General features: G+C 34.1%; 1 long non-coding RNA gene across 1 annotated transcript; it reads right to left on the bottom strand.

Annotated features, from left to right (window-relative positions):
- Positions 1 to 16,259: 16,259 nt before the first annotated feature.
- On the bottom strand, positions 16,260 to 18,428 carry LOC140011494 (uncharacterized). The gene is made up of 4 exons (XR_011818677.1): positions 18,370 to 18,428; positions 17,967 to 18,063; positions 17,747 to 17,893; positions 16,260 to 16,804 (listed from the first exon to the last, which is right to left on the bottom strand). It is a non-coding gene; the product is annotated as an uncharacterized lncRNA (long non-coding RNA).
- Positions 18,429 to 19,667: the final 1,239 nt, after the last annotated feature.

Here is a 19,667-nt window from a genome sequence, read left to right on the forward strand (position 1 = left end):
AAAAAATGGGTCGTTTTGTGGTCGTTTTCATTTCAGGTTACTATATCTTTAATTTTGTTGCATGATCGCAAATTAGTTCTAATTGGGTGGAACCTATCATAATTTTAGTGCTCTTCTATTGAATAGTCGTAGGCATCCATTGGGTGGGAAATTCACAATTTTAAAGTTTTTTTCTTTCCAATTTCTTACTGAGAAAACACAAATTTCAATTGAGAAGATCTCCACCTTTTTTTCAACGGATTATAATATCTTCATATACACAAAAGTTACAAACATATATATAATTCCCTCTTTCATTACTTATATTGTTTTCTTTTTTTTTTTTTTTTCTTTTGGCTAACCCCGATCTTGGGAATGGGTGCCACTCCAGAATTTATTCATAGATCACAAGATTACAATCCAAAGCAGGGGACTATGCCCTCACATTTCAAGAAAGCAACCTTAGCATTACTTATTATATTGCTTATTATGTTAAACACTCGCAAAAATGTAGAGATGCTCGCAGAAATGATAATGAAAGATTTATAAATTTTAGTCGCGTCATAACATTTGTAACATTCCTATCTTCTTTTTTTGCAATCATGCATTATACTTTTTGTACTTTGGACTATCGATTTTTTTTATTCAATGACCTTTTTTTTAGCTAATTTAGTTTTACTAGATTAGTAGCAATTAACTTGCTTACAAGAAGGGCAACGGGGGCGAGTACCCACCCCATGGAGGGAGGAATAGGGCTAAGGGGTTCTTCCCCTTCCCCTAGCCTTAAAATGGGGCAAGGGAGCATACCCCACCCTGTTCCCCTCATAATAGATTAAATATAAAAAATGTATATATGTATAATATTTAACCTAATTATTAATTACATAAAATATCTAATAATTATGCACAAGACACGACACAAATCTAAGGGTGTATTTGATAAAATTGAAATCTGAAATTTATAGTCTAAAAATTGAAATTTGAATTTGATAAGTAACTAAATTAATTAAAACTTTTATAAATACTTATAAGTACTTTTCTTTCTTATGTTTCTTAATTAAGGTTGACCCAATTACCGAGAAGGTTTGAATCTAGTCGATAAGGTTAAGTCCCAAAGAATTAAAATTTTTGGGTTCAAATTCTTTCTTTTCTCTCTCTACTTCTTAAATCCCAAAAAAACTAAGGTTGAAGCAAAGAAAATCAAAGTTTAAATCCAATATCTAGAGAAGCTGAATTTATGGAACCATTACCTTATTCCTAACTATATACCTTAAGCGTGTTCAAGGTTTGTAGTGCCTTGATCAATGCTAATGCTGCCAATTTTTACACCTATGCATTACAAAGTCATTGAACGACGTTGTCTGTCAGGTTAATGTATAATCAACTAAATCACTTTCAACTCTGTCCCGAACTAAATGGTTCATTCCTTAGTAGATGAACTAATGGTTCTTAAGATTTCAAGATATTTTTCCAGAACTGCACCAAAAGATCTTTAGCATTCATGCTTAATAAGACATTTCCTTTTCTATTTTCCTTTAATTTCTAGACCATTGCCATAAAATTTTTCCAAAAATCCCCCAAAATATTTTCTTTCCAATTGAAACTTTCATTCCTCAAGAAAATTAAGAAAATTCATCAATTAAGACTATATTTTTAAGTAAAAATTTAGCATTAACGAAGAAAGGATTAAGCTTTAGTGTCCTAACATACTGCCATAATATAGTCATTAAATTACATATTGAGACTACCGTCGGAAAGAAAATCTAATGCACTAATTTAGACTCGCACTTTTAAATAGTATAGATATAGATAGATAAATTAAAATAAGTTATTAAATTAAAAAATATCATCGTAGAGAAAGAAATGGAACTTTGAAATTTTGAAAACCTTAAACTGTCATGGAAAGGATGAAGGGGAAGAATTGAAGATTTAAAGTTTAAATGAAATAAGGGTAAACATGTAATCATGTATAGTAAAAAAAACAATTAACATCATAAGGCATAAGCACGCTCTTCCTTTATACATACTAGTGTTAAGAGTACATCCAATATGTGTACAATTAGGGTACAATTAAAATGAATCAACATACAAAAAAATTTTCATGAAAGAACTTTGGTTTATATGGTAATAGTAATTTGGTAGTTACAATATTTAGGATGGTATGAATAGTTATATTGACAAAATGTGATTAGGTGATTACAATAAAAATTAATTTTTTTATAAGAGTAAAATTGAAAGTTCAAAAGATGAAAAAAAGAATTTACATCAATTGCCATTACTCAGGCATTATATATTGTATAGATTATAGCGTATATATTTCAGGACGCCTTGATCTCAACGTCAAGATATGGTACAAGAAATTCATAAAGCTGTTAACAAATAGTTCAGCATGGTTTCAATTGCATTCTAACTAAGTCGAATCAACGTATGAAATCAAGCTCAAATTTATAACAATTTGGCCCAATAAGGCTCCAATAATCTCTATTTTATTTAATATATTAAAGCATTTATGTAAAACATGTATCTGTGTTATTGATTAAAAAATAATACTATTGAAAGAAAATTTTATGCAACTCATAAAATGTAGAGAAGCAAAAGTGGTTATTATAAATTAAAACAATTAAAAGATGAAAGTTTTTATGTGACATTGGATTGATTCAAGATGAAACTGAAAATTTTAAGCTTTTCCAAAATTCGGGCTCAAGGCAAAATCGTTAAATTGAGCCTAACAGATTTAAAAGTCTATCTGATTAGACATGATATTATTCCTCTTTCGTGCTTAATCTCTAGAGCTATTTTGAGTTTGTCAAAGGCTAATGAAAATGGAGCTGCTACGTCCTTTAGGCCAGTGGCGCAGCTCGGACCTTTATTGAGGGGGCTCAATAATTTTAAACTGAACTTACAACAAGTGAATTGTATGCTTTTAATTATACCTGGCAATTATGCCCAAAACCCAACAACCCACCCAACCCACCCACTAATTTCAGAGGTTGGGTTGGGTAATTTGGGTGTTGGGTCAATTTTGGGTTGGGTAATAAAAACCCAAATATATTTTGGGCGGATTGGGTATTTGTGTTGGGTACCCATTACCCAACTTCCACTTTCATTTGACAGAGATGTAAAACTTGTTCTTATACTATTGTCTTATCTAGTTTGTGCAAATTATAAATATTACTACCCAGATTTCTGGTTAGCATCAAATTTGACTATCAAGCGGATTAAAGTTTTTCTTGAATAAGAGAACAATAATTTAAGTCTTGGCATTCTTCGTTAAACTTTTACTAGAATTATATTTCATGTTACACTATGAATTAGGTGACACCCATAATAAGGATCATAGGAATGGCCAACTAATCGTGAAGGATATATGGCGTAATATGGAGTATAACACAAAAATGTTGAACGGAGGATCAAATGCCAAATTCTACTCATGATATATTCAAAATAAATTTCAGATGCAAATTCGGAAGTTATCTTTTAGGATGCAACATGATTCATTTTGTGTTTATTTCTAATTTCTAATTTCTCCATTTTACAACAGCTCAAATGTGTTATCATGCATGATTCTTTTGTGTTTATTTTTTGGGTCAAAATTTCAGTTTATAACTTTCTTTAAAGTGTGATTGGATCCAAGTAGTTTAAACAGTTAGTATGTGTGTGTATTTGTGAAAGTATATTAGTGTGTATTTTAGTGTGTTTGTATGTGTAAAAATAACGTATTCCAAAAGAACTTAAAAAGTGAGTGTGTGTTTGTATCTGTGAGTGTGTGATTATCTCATGGGTTTGAGATAATCCAATATGATCCAACCCAAAATTAACCCAACCTAATATTGGGCGGATTGGGTGTAATCCATTTAAATGAAAACCCAACATCAACCCGTCCAATCCGCCCAATTGCCAGGTATACTTTTAATACAGCTTAATGTTTGTTAAAGTTTAATAGGGATGAACCAATTTATTCAATATTACGACAATTAAATAAAAATTTACTATGTGCATTAGTTTTTTAGTCATCTAATGGTATAAAATCATAGCTAATATTATGAACAAGACTATAAGATGTACATTCTAATGTCGGATAGGGAGATAATCTTCAAAATTAAATTATGAAATGAATATTTGGTTTGCATGTAATTCGTATAATTGGGCATATAAGTGAAGTTCAATTTTAAGTAAATAAGATGTATTAGATAAAAATAAAAATAGCATGGTATTGTATTTCAAGTTTCCATTTTAAGGATAGTGAGAGGATCTATAGAAAATTTCAACGCTTTTGGGTGTAATTGTGGGCTACATGAAATATTTTGAAAATTCAAGGGAGCCAAGAGTGAGACAACACTAAAGGGCTAAAATTTTCATTGGCTTATTATATAGTTTTCAAAAAATTGAGAATGTAGCTCGGCCGCTACTTTATACCATTCCTACCACACTCTACATAACAATAACAAAAATGTAGGGTCCAATCTTTTTCCTATTGCTGATTATCATTTACAAAGTAGTATTTCAAAAATATTAAATCAAGCATTATTAATTAGTGACCACGTGTCTTTGTTTAATTGTTGACTAAATAGGTGATAATTGTGTTTTGTAGGGTGAAGCGCAGGATTAATTCCTATGTTAGTAGCCTTTGTAGTTGGGGTGAGGGGCGCTCCTGAACTGTTCACGGCCAGATTTTGGCCAAAAAAAAATGTGCGGTTCATATCACTAGTTGTACATCGATTTTCACAACTTGTGTGGGGCCCGCAAAATTTTGTACTAAAGTTACACGTTGTGCAAACAAAATTACGCCGTGTGTAACCAAAGTTACACGCTGTTGAAAATGACCAAAACCGTCAGGAACGGTTGCAGGTGCCCCTTGTCCCTGTAGTTGCCAGATATGGGGCACAAATAGTCATCAGACGGACTGTTCAGGAGCGGTCCTCTCACATGCTCCAACAAGAGGCTCAGCAAGAGCCACGTCGCAAGGGAATAAGTAGGAGACAAAACGACCTCGTTTCAATTAGTAAGGCTCAAAAAAAATAAAAAAGGATGTTTTACTTTAACAGATTCCCTCACAAAGCGTTAGGACTCCGTTCCATAGAATCCCGCCCAAATGAACAGGTAGCAGTCATTGAAACAAAAAAATGTCCCTTGCATTCCCTCCAAAATAATTGCCAATATTCATTCATCCACAACTCTAGAAAATAGGGCAAGATAGCATATGGCAAAATAACATCATAGAATAGGAAAGTGGCAGACCAAGGGCAAAGAAGAAAAATGGTGGAAATGCACTGTCACCTAACATAAATTACAATGAGAAGAAGGAAGAAATAGTGACAAAAAGGGATAGTCTCGGAAGTGTGAAATCTAAAAGAGTTTAGAGAAGATGAACCTGAATTGTAAAATAGGATATGGGGGATCCGGAGCAAAGACTAAGCAGAGACATACCCAGGTAATAATACTGCAAACTTATCACATAATTTGCATATTTTGACAATGATGTGGAACAATTTTACTTGTACTTGTTTTAAGCACACAACGTGATTGAAACACTATAAAAAAAATAAAATTGAAAGTTTGTTCAGAAAACTATATGAATCGTAGGAGTTAAATATGTTGATGGACCATATAAAGGAGGAAAGTAGAAGAAAATTTTGCACAACAAGTGTTTGTGAAAAAGTAAAGGACAATTGTCCAACCAATTATTGGTAGGAATTGCTAGTAGAGGATAAACAGAAGCCATGAGTTTCCATAATAATAAGAATGGTATATTCATTATACGAACTATATGAGAAACTTTCCACAATAAGTGAGGAGGTTTTGGGCAAGTAAAAGAATAGGGAAATTTAGAAGTTGTACTTTTTTGGGTAAGCAGGCAAATCTTATTGTGTATATACTATTACTAGGTAGTTATGGGTGATCACTTTGAGATAAATTGAGACACATAGGAAGAGAAAAAGTAAGCAAAATGGATGTTTAGATGAGTATGTCCTAATATCATGTTGGATAGCAAATATTTTTTTAGATGAACTAATGATAGTGGAGAAATAGTGGGATGCAATGTATATCAGTAATTGGAACTAATTGCTTTACAATTGATTAGCATTACTGTTGATTGGAATTTGTATGTGTTATGCTAAATTTACACAGTGTTCAATGTACCTCACCTACTGTTAAAAATTAGTTACAAGATTATTACGCGTGCGTATACATTTTGTTGGTTACGTATTACGTCATGTGACTAATTAGTGACATTGGAGCAATGCTTTGATGCAATTGACAATCAATAATCTATTAACATAGCAATATTAAAACAAGGTATGGAAGATTGACAACAGAAGAAAAATTTAAAAAGAAAGGGGGGAGGAGACAGGGAAGTGCACACAATATACTAGCATTAACTGTTGTTACCTCATGTTTGTGAGTTGGTACCTATTCATATAGTAGCAATCTAGTTGAAATGGATTGCTTCAAAATTGATTGCAATGAGTGCAAATTCTAGGTTATATGAATTAGTCCGAATGTACATATTATTCAGTATACCTGACATAGTGAGAAAGAATGGTTACAATGTATTTTAGTAGCATGCCTTTATATCATGTTGAATACCTATTGTTTTATGTGAACAAAGAGTGACAATGTAGCAATTCTGTCATACAGTTGTAAATTAGTAATCCATTAGCATAATTATATTTAAGCAAAATCAAGGAGATTGACACTAGAAATAAAAGTAAGGAGAGGGAAGGGAAGTGCAACACTATGAATCATTAATAGTTTTTACTTAATATTTGTCACTTGATACCTATTTGTGTAGGAGCAACCCAGTATTTGAATTTCATGAAGTTAAATTTGATTGGTATGAGTGTGGGTTATAATATGTATGCGTTAGACTGAATATTCTTGACGTTGAGTGTTCTGAATATGCTATATCATACTTAGTAGTGCATTTAGAATGTATTTGACTATAACAGCATAAGCAGCATCATCCCATAGCAACTGAGGGAGACGTGGCTGGTGAAGCACCCCTAACAAAGTCCATCATAGGTGATTTTGATTCACAATTAACCTTAGCAAGCAAGTCTCATCAAGTAATTACTATTGATGGCAATGTGATGGATATTTACGCAGCTGAATTAAAGGCTCCGAAAAGTATTTCAGAGATCCCACTACCATTATAGCTAGCCTTACATTCTGGTGGTCGTGCTTATAGTGGTCAGATGGCACAAACACTAGCACAATTGGCTTTGGGAATCACAAAAAGGAAAGGTTAGTGTAAGTTGAGAATTTAAATATTCTGTGTGATAATTAATTGCAATTACTTTCTATTTTCCATTTGTAATCAATTTGGCTTAAACTATCGCTCACTAGATTAAGCACTAGCATTTACTGCTTTGGTTTAGCTGCCATCTCCTAAACAATTCAATATTTTGTCTATTTTGCTTATTAATGTGATAAATAGAACTCTACACTTGGGTTGGTCATGGTAACAAAGTTTCGAAGGAAAATTGACTTCAGTAGTTTCACCTTCAATGTTGTCGATATTCCTCATCTATCATCCAATAACGTGTAATTTTCTGGCGACTTTAATTTTCATGATGAAGTACCAAGATCACTGGAGTGAAAGGTTGGCTGTGCATCATTTAGATTTATTGATATTGCTCATATCCCATAACCTGCAAAGCTAGTTGTTTATATATTGAATACCTTTTGTGGAAAAATGAATGACTGGAGTTAAAATTTTTGCAAGAAAACGATACCAAGTATTGGTTGCTATACACAGCTTAGCTATGTGCTTCAGAGCACAATGCTAACTTCAAGGAAATCATAATGACCTTGCAGATTCCAAATAGAATGAGGCTAGCTCTTACCGATGCTTGAAGCCGAATGTACACAGAAATGACCGCTTGCAAGTTAATAAACAAATGACTATATTCAGATAGTTTTTGTTTTTGTTAAGGTTAATAGATGGAAAAAGTTCATCCATGTTAGAAAAATAATAGCATTTTTTTGTAAATTTGTGTGAATGCAATAAAAATGAATAGTGTTGTAGTTGTGTACCTCTTTGTGGCAATTATTGGAGTTATTGTCCAGCACATATGTTTGACTAATTATTGGATTTCAATTGATTTCATTAAACAAAATTAAAGTTCGTCTAATACACTAAATTAGTTGGTGACATTTTGAGCACTATGTAGTACTTTTACCTGAAAACATATTGATCATGTCAAATTTAGTGCTTGTGTGCTTACATAACAGGAAATAAAATGTTCCTGATTAGTGTAATGCCATTTACACAAGTTGTACATTCTTATTAATCACTTGTACAACCTCACAATACAAGCGTCATAAATTTAGCACTACTTGAATTTTAGCAATTTAGGATTCCTAACATACCACGAAAACAAACCATTCTTGATCGGTATACAATTTGTAACTCCTTATTAATTATTATACAATTTCAAAATACAAGTGCAATAAATTTAGAATTACCTATGTGAGGACTCGTAAATTTACTTATTTTAAATTCCTATTTTTAGCTTATTTAAATATTTATTTGGCCAATTGTCTCGAATATTATTTTCTAACCTTTTTAGACCTAATTACATGAGTCTATAACTTAATTATACTTTTAAAGTGACTCTTTCAAAATTTAATTTTTGAAGCCTCGTTTAGTGAAAATAGTGAAAACGTGTTTGGAAATTTTAATCGATTGAGAGTACAATAAGCTTGGAAAATTGGAGACTTGTACATTAGTCTCAAAATAGGTATTTTTATGTTTAAATGCTCAATTAGTAGTTAATAATACTATCGTTATAAGAATTTCCTAGAGATTTCGCTTTATCGCGCCTAATTTGGAAATACGCGTTTCCACACGCGCGATTTAATTGAGAGACTTTAGATCCTCATTTTGGGACAATTAAGAGTGAATAATATTTATATGAATGGAAGTGCATTAGAGGTTTAGTGCACTAGTGAAACAAACTCGAGAGGAATCGAGCATGAAACGAGCGCGTACGCACACTATTGGAGAGTTGACTTTTGTACACTTGAAACCCACAATTGCTAAGCTTCTCACGGAAGCCTCACCATCAACAAACACTCTCTATTTCTCACCTCAACACAACCGAACAGCAAGGGAAAGAAGAAGACCAAAAAGCTTCTTCATCTTTTCACTCCATCTTGCACCAAACTACTTCAAATCTCCACCAAATTACCCCAAATTTTAACTACACTTAGCTTAATACTTGGAGAGTTCATCTAGCTAAGAAAAGAAGCTGCATTCCACGGATTTCTTGGACCAAGAAAGGACCAAAAATTCTGCTTTGGAACATCGAAACAAGTAAGTGATGATCAAACCTTGGAAACTTGATTTATGGAAGTTCTAGTGCACATCTAAGCTCTTGCATGCATGTGGGTAACTTGTTTATGTTGGAAAATTGATGTGTGGGCTCTATGAACTCCCACTTGGATTGGATGAACTGATTTGGTGATTGATGATGCTAATAATGTTGGTTTAGTGCTTAAAGTAGTGGAATAACGTTGTATTGTTGGTAGAAATTCAAAGGGGAGTGAAGGTGAAAATTTTCCAATTCTGCCCCTATGTTGTCCATGACCCTTAGGGTGATTTTTAGTGATTCTAATGGTTTGATTATGATGTATACATGTTACAGGAATGGTGTAGAAAGTTTCATTGAAAAATAACATGATTTGGTTGGTCAATTGTGGTGATTTCAAAGGTTTAGCAAAACTGGAAAACTTTCCCTGATTGCCTAGGCAGTCTTTTTCTTTCGGCCATAACTTGTTACTCCGATATCGAAATTGAGTGCCGTTTGTGGCACTGGAAACTAGACATTCCCAGATTTCTGTTGGTATAAAATACTTGTCCTGGTTCCACTTGAGCAAGCCAAACCATTTGTTTGAAATTCGCTGTCCTGTTTCGTTGCTTCCTGGAAGGCAGCACATGAGCTGTAACTTGATGCTCACGAACGAGCTAGTTATGGACAGATTTTGAAAACGGTTTCTTCTGAGAAAATATAGCCTTATGAGTCTATTTTAAACTCCACCAACCATGCTCAATTCCGAGTTGAATTGAGTGATTTATGATCAAAATTCGAATCTGGTCTTGTGAAGGAATACCATGCATTTGGACAGATTTGGAACGAACAATGATTTGGGACTTGATATCCGAAGCTTCTTAGTGTAAATCACCTATCAAATGTACCTTGGATATATTTTAGACATTACCTACTAGAATGAACCGTATTTGAGGTGTTTTATTGGCCAAACGTTTTGAAAACGGAAAAACGGAAGTCCAAGGCAGATTTGCCGAGGAACTTCTTGGGATTTTAGTGGTTTCGTTAACCAACTTTCCGTACATATTTTTCTATGAAAATTGATAGAGAAATAGTCCCTATATAGTAGTATTATACTGCTAAATTTGGTGCAATTCCGAGTCTGTTTTGCTGCTCAACTAAACTTCCAAAGTTCATAATTTAAGTTTGGAAAACCCTTGATTAACAAGGAAATTTTAATAACTTTGAACTATCATATCTTGATGCTCAAAACTCCGATCCTTGATCTTCTTATTGTGTTTTAAACCTTGCTTTCAACTCTAATTGAGTTATAAATTTTAGAGACTGGTTTGTACCGTACGAATTTTACCGAATTTCCAAACTTTGCCAAAAACCAACCTCGAAAACGGCCTTAGTGTTAAAACAGCAACTTTGAGTCAAATTTTGGATACCTTCCATTTGGAATCATGAAAAAGTGTATTCTAGGAACTTTTAGTACTTTGGAAGTAGTTTCCAACTGTACCAGATTTTCCAATTTTGGAATTGTAGAGAGTGAGATACGATTTTTCAAATTAAGTGTAACAAATCTGAAAATTTCTAACTTAAAGGAAATGGAGTTTTTCAAACACTCTCTTTTCCTTCGATATCACTTGATCGTTTTACACTCGATTTCAAAGATGAAAATCGGATTTTGCTTGTGTTTTAAAACTCCACTTTTGAGTCTCAATTTACGAGTAATTAAGGCACATTCTCGTGAAATTTTTTTAGATTGTACAAGGGTGCAATCTTCCTTAGTAATTGGGGTTTATAAGTGATAGTTTATTATTAAATGCTCAGGCGCTCAAGAGGACCTTCCAGAGGATCTCACGGGAGACGCCTAAACCATCATTTGAACTTGCTACTTGAATCACTCGGTCAGTGCCAAGTGCATGAATTTGTTGCTAAGTGGTTAACTGTTTCTTATCCGTTATATGAATTTGAACTTTGTGAGACGAGTGTGTACTTTACTACACTCGTCCTCTTTCAAATGAAATTATATTTGAATTTTGCTATGTGAATTCATATCCGACTTTTACGTAGTAATGTGGATGTGATTCGTATTTGTGATTCGTATATGTGATTCATATTTGTGATTCGTATATGTGATTCGTATTTGTGATTCTTATTTGGAATCATCGATTGGAGCGATGCCTCGTTGACCACTGAATGATTGTAAGTACCACACCGATTTGGTGGGAGGTACCTCTCGAGTCGTCTCAGTACTCTAAACCTCTGAACGATAGCAAGTACCACACCGATTCGAGTGGGAGGTACCTCTCGAATCGTCTCAGAACCATTAAGCATTCTAAGTCGATTGGAGCGGTGTCTCATCGACCTCTGAAAGATAGCAAGTACCACACCGATTTGGTGGGAGGTACCTCTCGAATCGTCTCAAAACTATAAACTGAACGATAGCAAGTACCACACCGATTTGGGAGGGAGGTACCTCTCGAGTCGTCTCAGAAACATAAATGGAATATGTGAAGTGCTCCGAATTTAATTACCTACCCGGGTGACGGGGTATCGTCACGAGAAGGTATTTGAACCGAACTTTGGCAAAGCAATTGAAAATTAGCTCCTAAAGCTCCTGCATCCTACTCAAGTGTGTTTCTTATAAATTTAGAACTAGTTGAATGTTATAGCTTTCATATGGTGTAAGTGTTATTGTTATTGAACTACGTGTCTTGCATGTTTTCTTGGCCGCACGAGCATCCGCTCACCCCCGTTAGATTTGTTTTCCTTAACAGGAGCTGAAATGGGAGGAATTCTGGAGAAGCTTACTTGATGCTTCACTTGATTAGAATTGTGAATGTATTTGTTTAGAATTTGATTTTTGGAAGTTGTATATTTTGGGAATGTAAAGTAATTGGGTAGATTATGTTGTAAGACTTGAACGTTTATAAAGGAATTGACCTTCCTGTATCTCTTCGATTTTTAGTATCGATGGGATATTATTGAGTTTAAATTGAATCAGTACCGAGTCTTGGCGAGAGTTGGGCAGACGTTCCGCCGATACCCTTGGGTTCGCCCTCGGGAGAAGTGGGGTGCCACAACCTAAGTTTTAGGAATTCGGGAATCCTAATGTAACACAAAATAATCTATTTTCAATCAGTATAACACCATCTGCACAAGTTATATATCCTTATTAATTGCTTTTACAACCTTACAATACAAGCATCATAAATTTAGCACTACCTGAGTTCTAGCAATTTTGGATTCCTAGCACAACATGAAAATAAATGATTCCTGATCGGTGTAACACTATCTACACAGTTTGCACTCCTTATTAATTGCTTGTGTAACCCTACAACACAAGTGTAATAAATTTAGGACTACCTAAATTCTAGCAATTTTGGGCTTTTAATGTAACACAAAATAAACGATTCCTAATTAGTATAAACACTATCTACACAAGTTGTACATCTTCACTAATTGCTCGTACAACTTCACAAGACAAGCATCATAAATTTAGCACCACCTAAATTCTAGCAATTTAGGATTCCTGACACAATACCTGACCAGTGTAACATTGTCTACACAATTTGTAAGTCCTTATTAATAGCTTGTACAACCCACAACACAAGTGTGATAAATTTAGAACTACCTAAATTCTAGCAATTTAGGATTCCTAACATAACACAAAATACACTGTTCTTGATCAGTATAATACTGTTTACACAAGTTGTACATCCTTATTAATTGCAAGTACAACTTTACAATATAAGCGTCATAAATTTAGCACTACCTGAGTTCTAGCAATTTAGGATTCCTAACATAACATGAAAATAAACCGTTTCTAATCGGTGTAACATCATCTGCACAATTTGTAACTCCTTATTTAATTGTTTGTACAATCTCACAACATAAATGTGATAAATTTAAGACAACCTAAGTTCTAGCAATTTAGGATTCTTAATGTAACATGAAATAATTTGTTCTTGATCAATATAACACTGTCTACACAAGTTGTGCCTCCTTAATAATTGCTTGTACAACCTCAAAATACAAGTGTGATAAATTTAGCAGCTGCTCAGGTAGGCTCTAATCATAATAATTGTGTTTCTATTATGAAGTTATACAAATAGTGGAAACTATATTACAAGCCATTTCAAGAACATTACATCCATTCCTCACCCTCTATGAACAATTTGCAAATCTGATTAAGATGAATATAAATAATTTCATGTTTTGTAATTCACTTTAAACTCTAAAAATTTACACAACTGATTTGTCGGTGCCACAAACAAAGATACATAAAAATTTATTGGTCGATGTTACAATGTTAACATGGTTGGATGCAATTTCTATTGTCTTCTGGCTGTGGTGACAATAATAAACCAGCCTACACATTAAACGGATCACTGTCAATTAAACATGACAAAGGAGGAAGGTTGTACAAGCATAACAATGGTACTCAAATCTTCTTCAACAAATACAATTCTAGATTACCTGGACTAATAATAGGACTGCATTGCTTGCTTTTTCATGTAAATTTGGTGAAATTGCCAAAGAGGTCTAGACTTTTCACAAAATACAACAAAAATATTGTGAGTGAGAAAGGTTCATTTACAACAACTTATCAGCTATAACAAGTACCTTGAATGATTGCAAAGAAAGCTATATAGTACCCTTGACAAAACTATATTTGTTATAAAATTTATAGGCATTATCTTCTGTGTCAAACTCTATTGCTAATTGTGGAGTTCCACCTTTTGTCCACTTGATGCTTTCCACAATGCCAATTCCTAAAAATCACGCATGTACATTAGTTATTACAATATGACCCATTTAATGTACAAGTTGTGCGAAAAGGTTTTACATAATTATCAGTTACATATAGGGTATATACAATTAGGCGCCCATTGTATAACTATATGAACTCCATGTAGCCAATGAACAACAGTATAGTAAGTTCATTCTCACTTTATGTGTCATACACATGACATGACAGTACATAAGAACCAATAACCGAATGCAAATTTAAGTAATAGGTTAACTGCTATAAATTTATGACTACACTAGCATACAAAACATACAGCACTACACCATACCCACTAACAATGTGCACACTTTACAGAAATATGCAAATATCAACTATATCGAAGTTTCTAAAATGCAATCTAGCTCACATAACTACATTCACTGCGCTATACAAACTATGTAAGCAAGAGAAAGGTGAAGACTTAATTATTCTCATACTAAAAAATTAACAAATTGCAATTCACAAGGTCTACACTTCTAAAAGCACCATATTCATAAGGTATATCATGTAAATTAGCAGTAAATTATGCAAAAGCAAATCCAATCTAAGATGTTGCATGAGTTTGAGACTTCTAGAAGTAGTAAAAAGGTGTGCATATCACTGCCCTCCATTTTACAATATACATACCGTAATCTTCACCTAACAAGATGTACACTATGGGAAACATATTGTACACAACCACACACCATATGTACACTTAGCTCTTTATCGATGAGTAACAAATTACACACTCTAACAGACACAAAGTACATCACTTAGTTCTTTATATATGTAGTACCATCCACTTAATAGCTCATGATTTACGCATAAATCATATCTGGGCAATGCATACTCTCTAAGGCCCGATGACAAAATAACGAAATTTGCACATGTGTACTCATACCAAACTAGTGACTATTGCATCGCTTTTTGTACAAACACATAAACACAATGATTGGCCATCACGTAATTGCTCATCATTTTATCATATAGTCCTCATACACAAACTTTACAAATGATTTCTTTCGTCGATTACAATTGTATATTTTTGAGCCTACAAGTAACCACAATTCAATAAATGGGTCAGTGCCATTACCTTTGTCGGACTCCGACATTGTATTTGACCACCATGCTGTATATGGTTTGCTTCAAATTGCTGTGCACTTTACCGAATTTGCTGGAGATGGATATAGCTGTCTTTGGCCTCTTCCCTACTTCATATCACCCTCATTATGGTGGTCGGAATATTGTGTGGCACAAAGTTACTGTACTTTTCTTCTCGATGATTCCATAGTTGAAAGCCACCACTAACATAAGACAAAGTGCATCTTCTTTCTTCAGTTCAAATTACCCCACACATCTCCTTCCAATGATTCTGCCCTCCTCCCCAAAATTTAATGTATGCAAGTTTATCTTTGTACTGATTTTTTCCTTTCCTAACTAAACAGAGAATGGTGTTTTGTTCATTATTATGGTAGGTGATTTTTCCCGGGTTTCATTTCAAAGTCACAAACCAATCACAAATTCATTTCAAATTTTGAAATTTTGAAAAGCCTGTTTGGTTCTAACAGAGTCTGTTAGGGTAAGCAACCCCTTTTATTTTTTTTATTGGCCTAACTAACTGAAACGAGGTCGTTTTGGCTTTGCTTATTCCTTGGCGACGTGGCTGTTGCTGGACCTCTTGTTTCGTAATGTAAGAGGACCGCTCCTGAACGGTTCCTCTGATGACCGTTTGTGCCCCATATCCATAGTTGCCTTGGACTTTTCCGTTTTGTACATTGTATGAAACTGCAGCCACCATAAATCGATCAACAGCGAAATTTTCTCTTTGCCTCTATATCATTTTTTTCTTGATTGTTCTTGTGGATTTATGTGCGATTATCTGTGTGGGCCCTTCAAGTATTATAGAGAAATCAAAATATTAATCGATTTTGTGCATGACTTTTATGAAGAAAATTAATGCAATTTATTTATTTTTTACTCGATTACCATAGTCAGTTTTATGCAGAACAAAATGTTTGTGCTGTTAACAACTAGTTTCTTAAAGTGTATCCAGTTTTTGTTGCACCAGCACTCAATTGCTGATTCAAAGACAAAATTAAGACTCTTGACTGCTGAAATTTTGAGAACAAATGCATAGACAAAGGTGATAAGGTTTTCTTCAGAAGATGACTGAGAAATGAAAGAACCAAACAACAAACTTTGGAATAGAATCCAATTCTATTGCTCTTTGGTGTCTTCCTCATATAATTCTAAACGAAGCATGCTGGGGAGCTAGAACAATGGGATCCAGGGCTTCTCTGTCAAGAACCAGATATTAAAAAAAAAAAAGAAAAAGAAAGAGAATGTATGGGATCCAGGGCTTCTCTGTCAAGAACCAGATATTAAAAAAAAAAAGAAAAAGAAAGAGAATGTAAGTTAAACAGCTCATGCTATGCCTCCGATGAGCGAGATAACTTCAGAGATCAGAAGTTTCAGCCAAGAATCTTGTCCCACTGGAGCACTTGGTGCAGGCCAGCCATCCAAGAAGATGATCACCTCATCAATGCATGCTCCAATTGTTTGTTAATTTCTTTTGGTTTTCCTTCAATCTTTTGTATAGTATTCTGCACCTTTACATACTTTAAATTAAGAACCTAGAAAAGGAAAAAATAGAATCAGACATTCATACGTGAAATCTGTCATTCCTGCTTCTTGCTTGCTCATATTTACCACTAGCTGGCATCTGATCTGCAAACCAAAAGTCAGGAACTTCTTCTCTTCCACATTGGACCTGGATACATTTGAAGTATTATATGAGCTAGTCTACAAGTATCAAACTGTTTCCAAGATAATTCACTATGGCTGCTTAAATAACAGTGCAGAAGTTATTTGGAACTTTTCTTTTTCTTGAGATGTGAAACTCAAGCTTCTGATGTAAGATCAGGCATCAAAAAGAAAATGGCAGCCATCATCATCTCTCTCTCTGTCTTACAGTTTCACACAGACCGACAAACTGTACACCCAAGAAAATCTTGATTTTATATGAGACTAATTTTGATCCTTAAGATTGATTCAAAGACACCTGCTCAAGATGCAACTTCAACAACCAAAGGGAAGTCAGATCTGAAATAATGTGGTAATAATCCATTCATCAAGTTTTTTTTTCCTTTTCTTTTTTAATTTGCTCATTTCCTCGACATCCAAAACCTTTCAGCAGCTTTTCAGTGAATCAACTAGATGGATAATCTAGAATCATGAAATATTTCAAAGAAAAATGTTATGAAAGATTCTCTCAAACATACACAGCAAGAGTAGTTATTGGAAGCACATTAAATTGTTCGTCTTCAAGAAATGAAGGAAACTTTCTAATGCCAACATCTGAAATTTTTTCCAATTTGGCTTATATATGGACATCAAAAAGTCAAAACAAGATGGCGGAGGGCCAAGTCTAAAGCAGAAAGAGTTGCAAAGTTTTGAACAATCTAGAAGAACATCGCAGAACAAACTCTGCCAAGAAGCAGAGATAAGCAGAACAAACTCATCTACCAAGATGGTGAAGAAAAGGGAAAAACTCAATCAGAAGAGCAAAAATCTTTGCAGTCACCACATATTGGTGATTCTAGAACATAAAAACTAGAAGCAGGAGAACTCCCTTAAAACAGTTTAGCAAGGTAATTGAACATGACCACATCTGTTCCAAGCTAGATTTATATACACAAGCACCTTGACCTACCTACTTGATATTGGCAATTGCATGCAAAACCACAATATTTGAGTGCGGTGCGACCTCAACAAAATGTGAGACAAGCATCATGTTCTCTCAGATTGAAGTTGCAGGAGCTGTTTAATTATGCTGAATGTTATCAGAACTACAAGATAACTGCAGAAAGAAAGGAAAATTAGGGAAATTAATGGATTCTAAAACTTTGCAATTAACGGATCCTAAAACTCACCAAATTGAGTTTCAGCTTTGTGTGTTTCTGCAGGTATGTGAATTGGTAACTTTTGTGCAACAGTCACTCAGTGGGATTTTCCTCCGTTTTCCATTACCTAATAGAAGCCAAAAAAAAAAACGAAAAGAAAATCCAATGTGCATCACAGCAATAGCAGAAGTAGGAGTAATTTCTTGGCTCACATCCAATTTATAAAGCCTATTTGAACTAAATTTTTTTTTTTTAAAAAAAGGAGGAAGTAAGAAAGAAATGGATTTCTGAGCAATTTCTTATGAGCGGAGAAACAAAGTCTGTGTTACTCTGACAAAATCATACTGAAGGAGTAGGAGAAAAATAAAAATAAGAATACTAAAAAAAGAATTATACTGAAGGAATAGGAATATAAAAGAATATATTTACATACGTGGTTGTGCTGAGCTGATTCTGGGGATCATATGAATCTGCAGCAGCAGTGAAGAGGGCTTCAGAAACTGGAACAATAGTGTTATGAGAAGTATTTAACATTGCATGAAAAAAGAACATAAAGAACATTTCAGCAGATAATTACAAAAAGCTTCACAAACTATTACAATGGTAATCACAATTAGCAAGTTCAGATTAAAGCATTAGGAACCTCCAAAAGTTGTTATCTCTTTTGAGAAATAATTTTATCCTGACTGATTTAACATAAACAAGTACTGATGGAGTATAACATCTCACGTAACATGTCGAATCCATGTCTGCATGGACTCTCCTGGCAAACGTAACAATTGTTGAACGCACACATACGCTTCACTACCTAATATATGATGTAAGGAAGTTGACTCTGCTTTCTGACATAAACAAAAGAAAATGTGTATTTGCGTTACACTTTAGAGTCTTTAGAGCCTCATTTCCCATTGTTCTTGTATTTGCTTTACTAAATGCATAGCAGAATCGTGACAGGATATAGCCTCAATCAGTTAAACAATTGAAATTATGATGTGTGAATTTCAGAGGAAGAGAATAAATTCCCCATATTTTTATTCATCAATCGTAAGGGTATATATACAGGTATAGACATCTTATAATAGGAAGATATCCTATTACAATAAATCAGTCCTCTAATTCCTATAATTTAGGCTACAAACTAGCCTACATTTGTTAGCTATCTAATCCCTACAAATCAGCCTATATCAATCTGTGACAGCTATCTAATCCCTACAAATCAGCCTGCATATAATCCGTAACACTCCCCCTCAAGCTGGAGCATAGATATTAATCATGCCCAGCTTGTTACATAGATAATCAATCCGGACCCCGTTAAGAGCTTTTGTGAATATATCACCTAATTGTTCTCCAGTCTTCACATAACCTGTAGTGATCAAACCTTGTTGGATCTTTTCACGAACAAAATGACAATCAATCTCAATGTGTTTCGTTCGTTCATGAAAGACTGGATTGGAAGCAATGTGAAGTGCAGCTTGATTATCACACCATAGCTTGGCAGGTACTGAGACCTTAATTCCTACTTCACTAAGGAGCTGATATACCCATATGACTTCACACACAGACTTGGCCATAGCTCTATATTCAGCTTCCGCACTGGATCGTGAGACGACATTCTGTTTCTTACTCTTCCATGAGACCAAATTTCCCCCAACAAAAACACAATATCCTGAAGTAGATCTCCTATCTTCCTTACACCCTGCACAATCTGAATCTGAAAAACATTCAATCCTA

The sequence above is a fragment of the Coffea arabica genome, chromosome 7e (assembly GCF_036785885.1).
Source record: "Coffea arabica cultivar ET-39 chromosome 7e, Coffea Arabica ET-39 HiFi, whole genome shotgun sequence".
In the NCBI taxonomy this organism is placed as follows: Eukaryota; Viridiplantae; Streptophyta; class Magnoliopsida; order Gentianales; family Rubiaceae; genus Coffea; species Coffea arabica.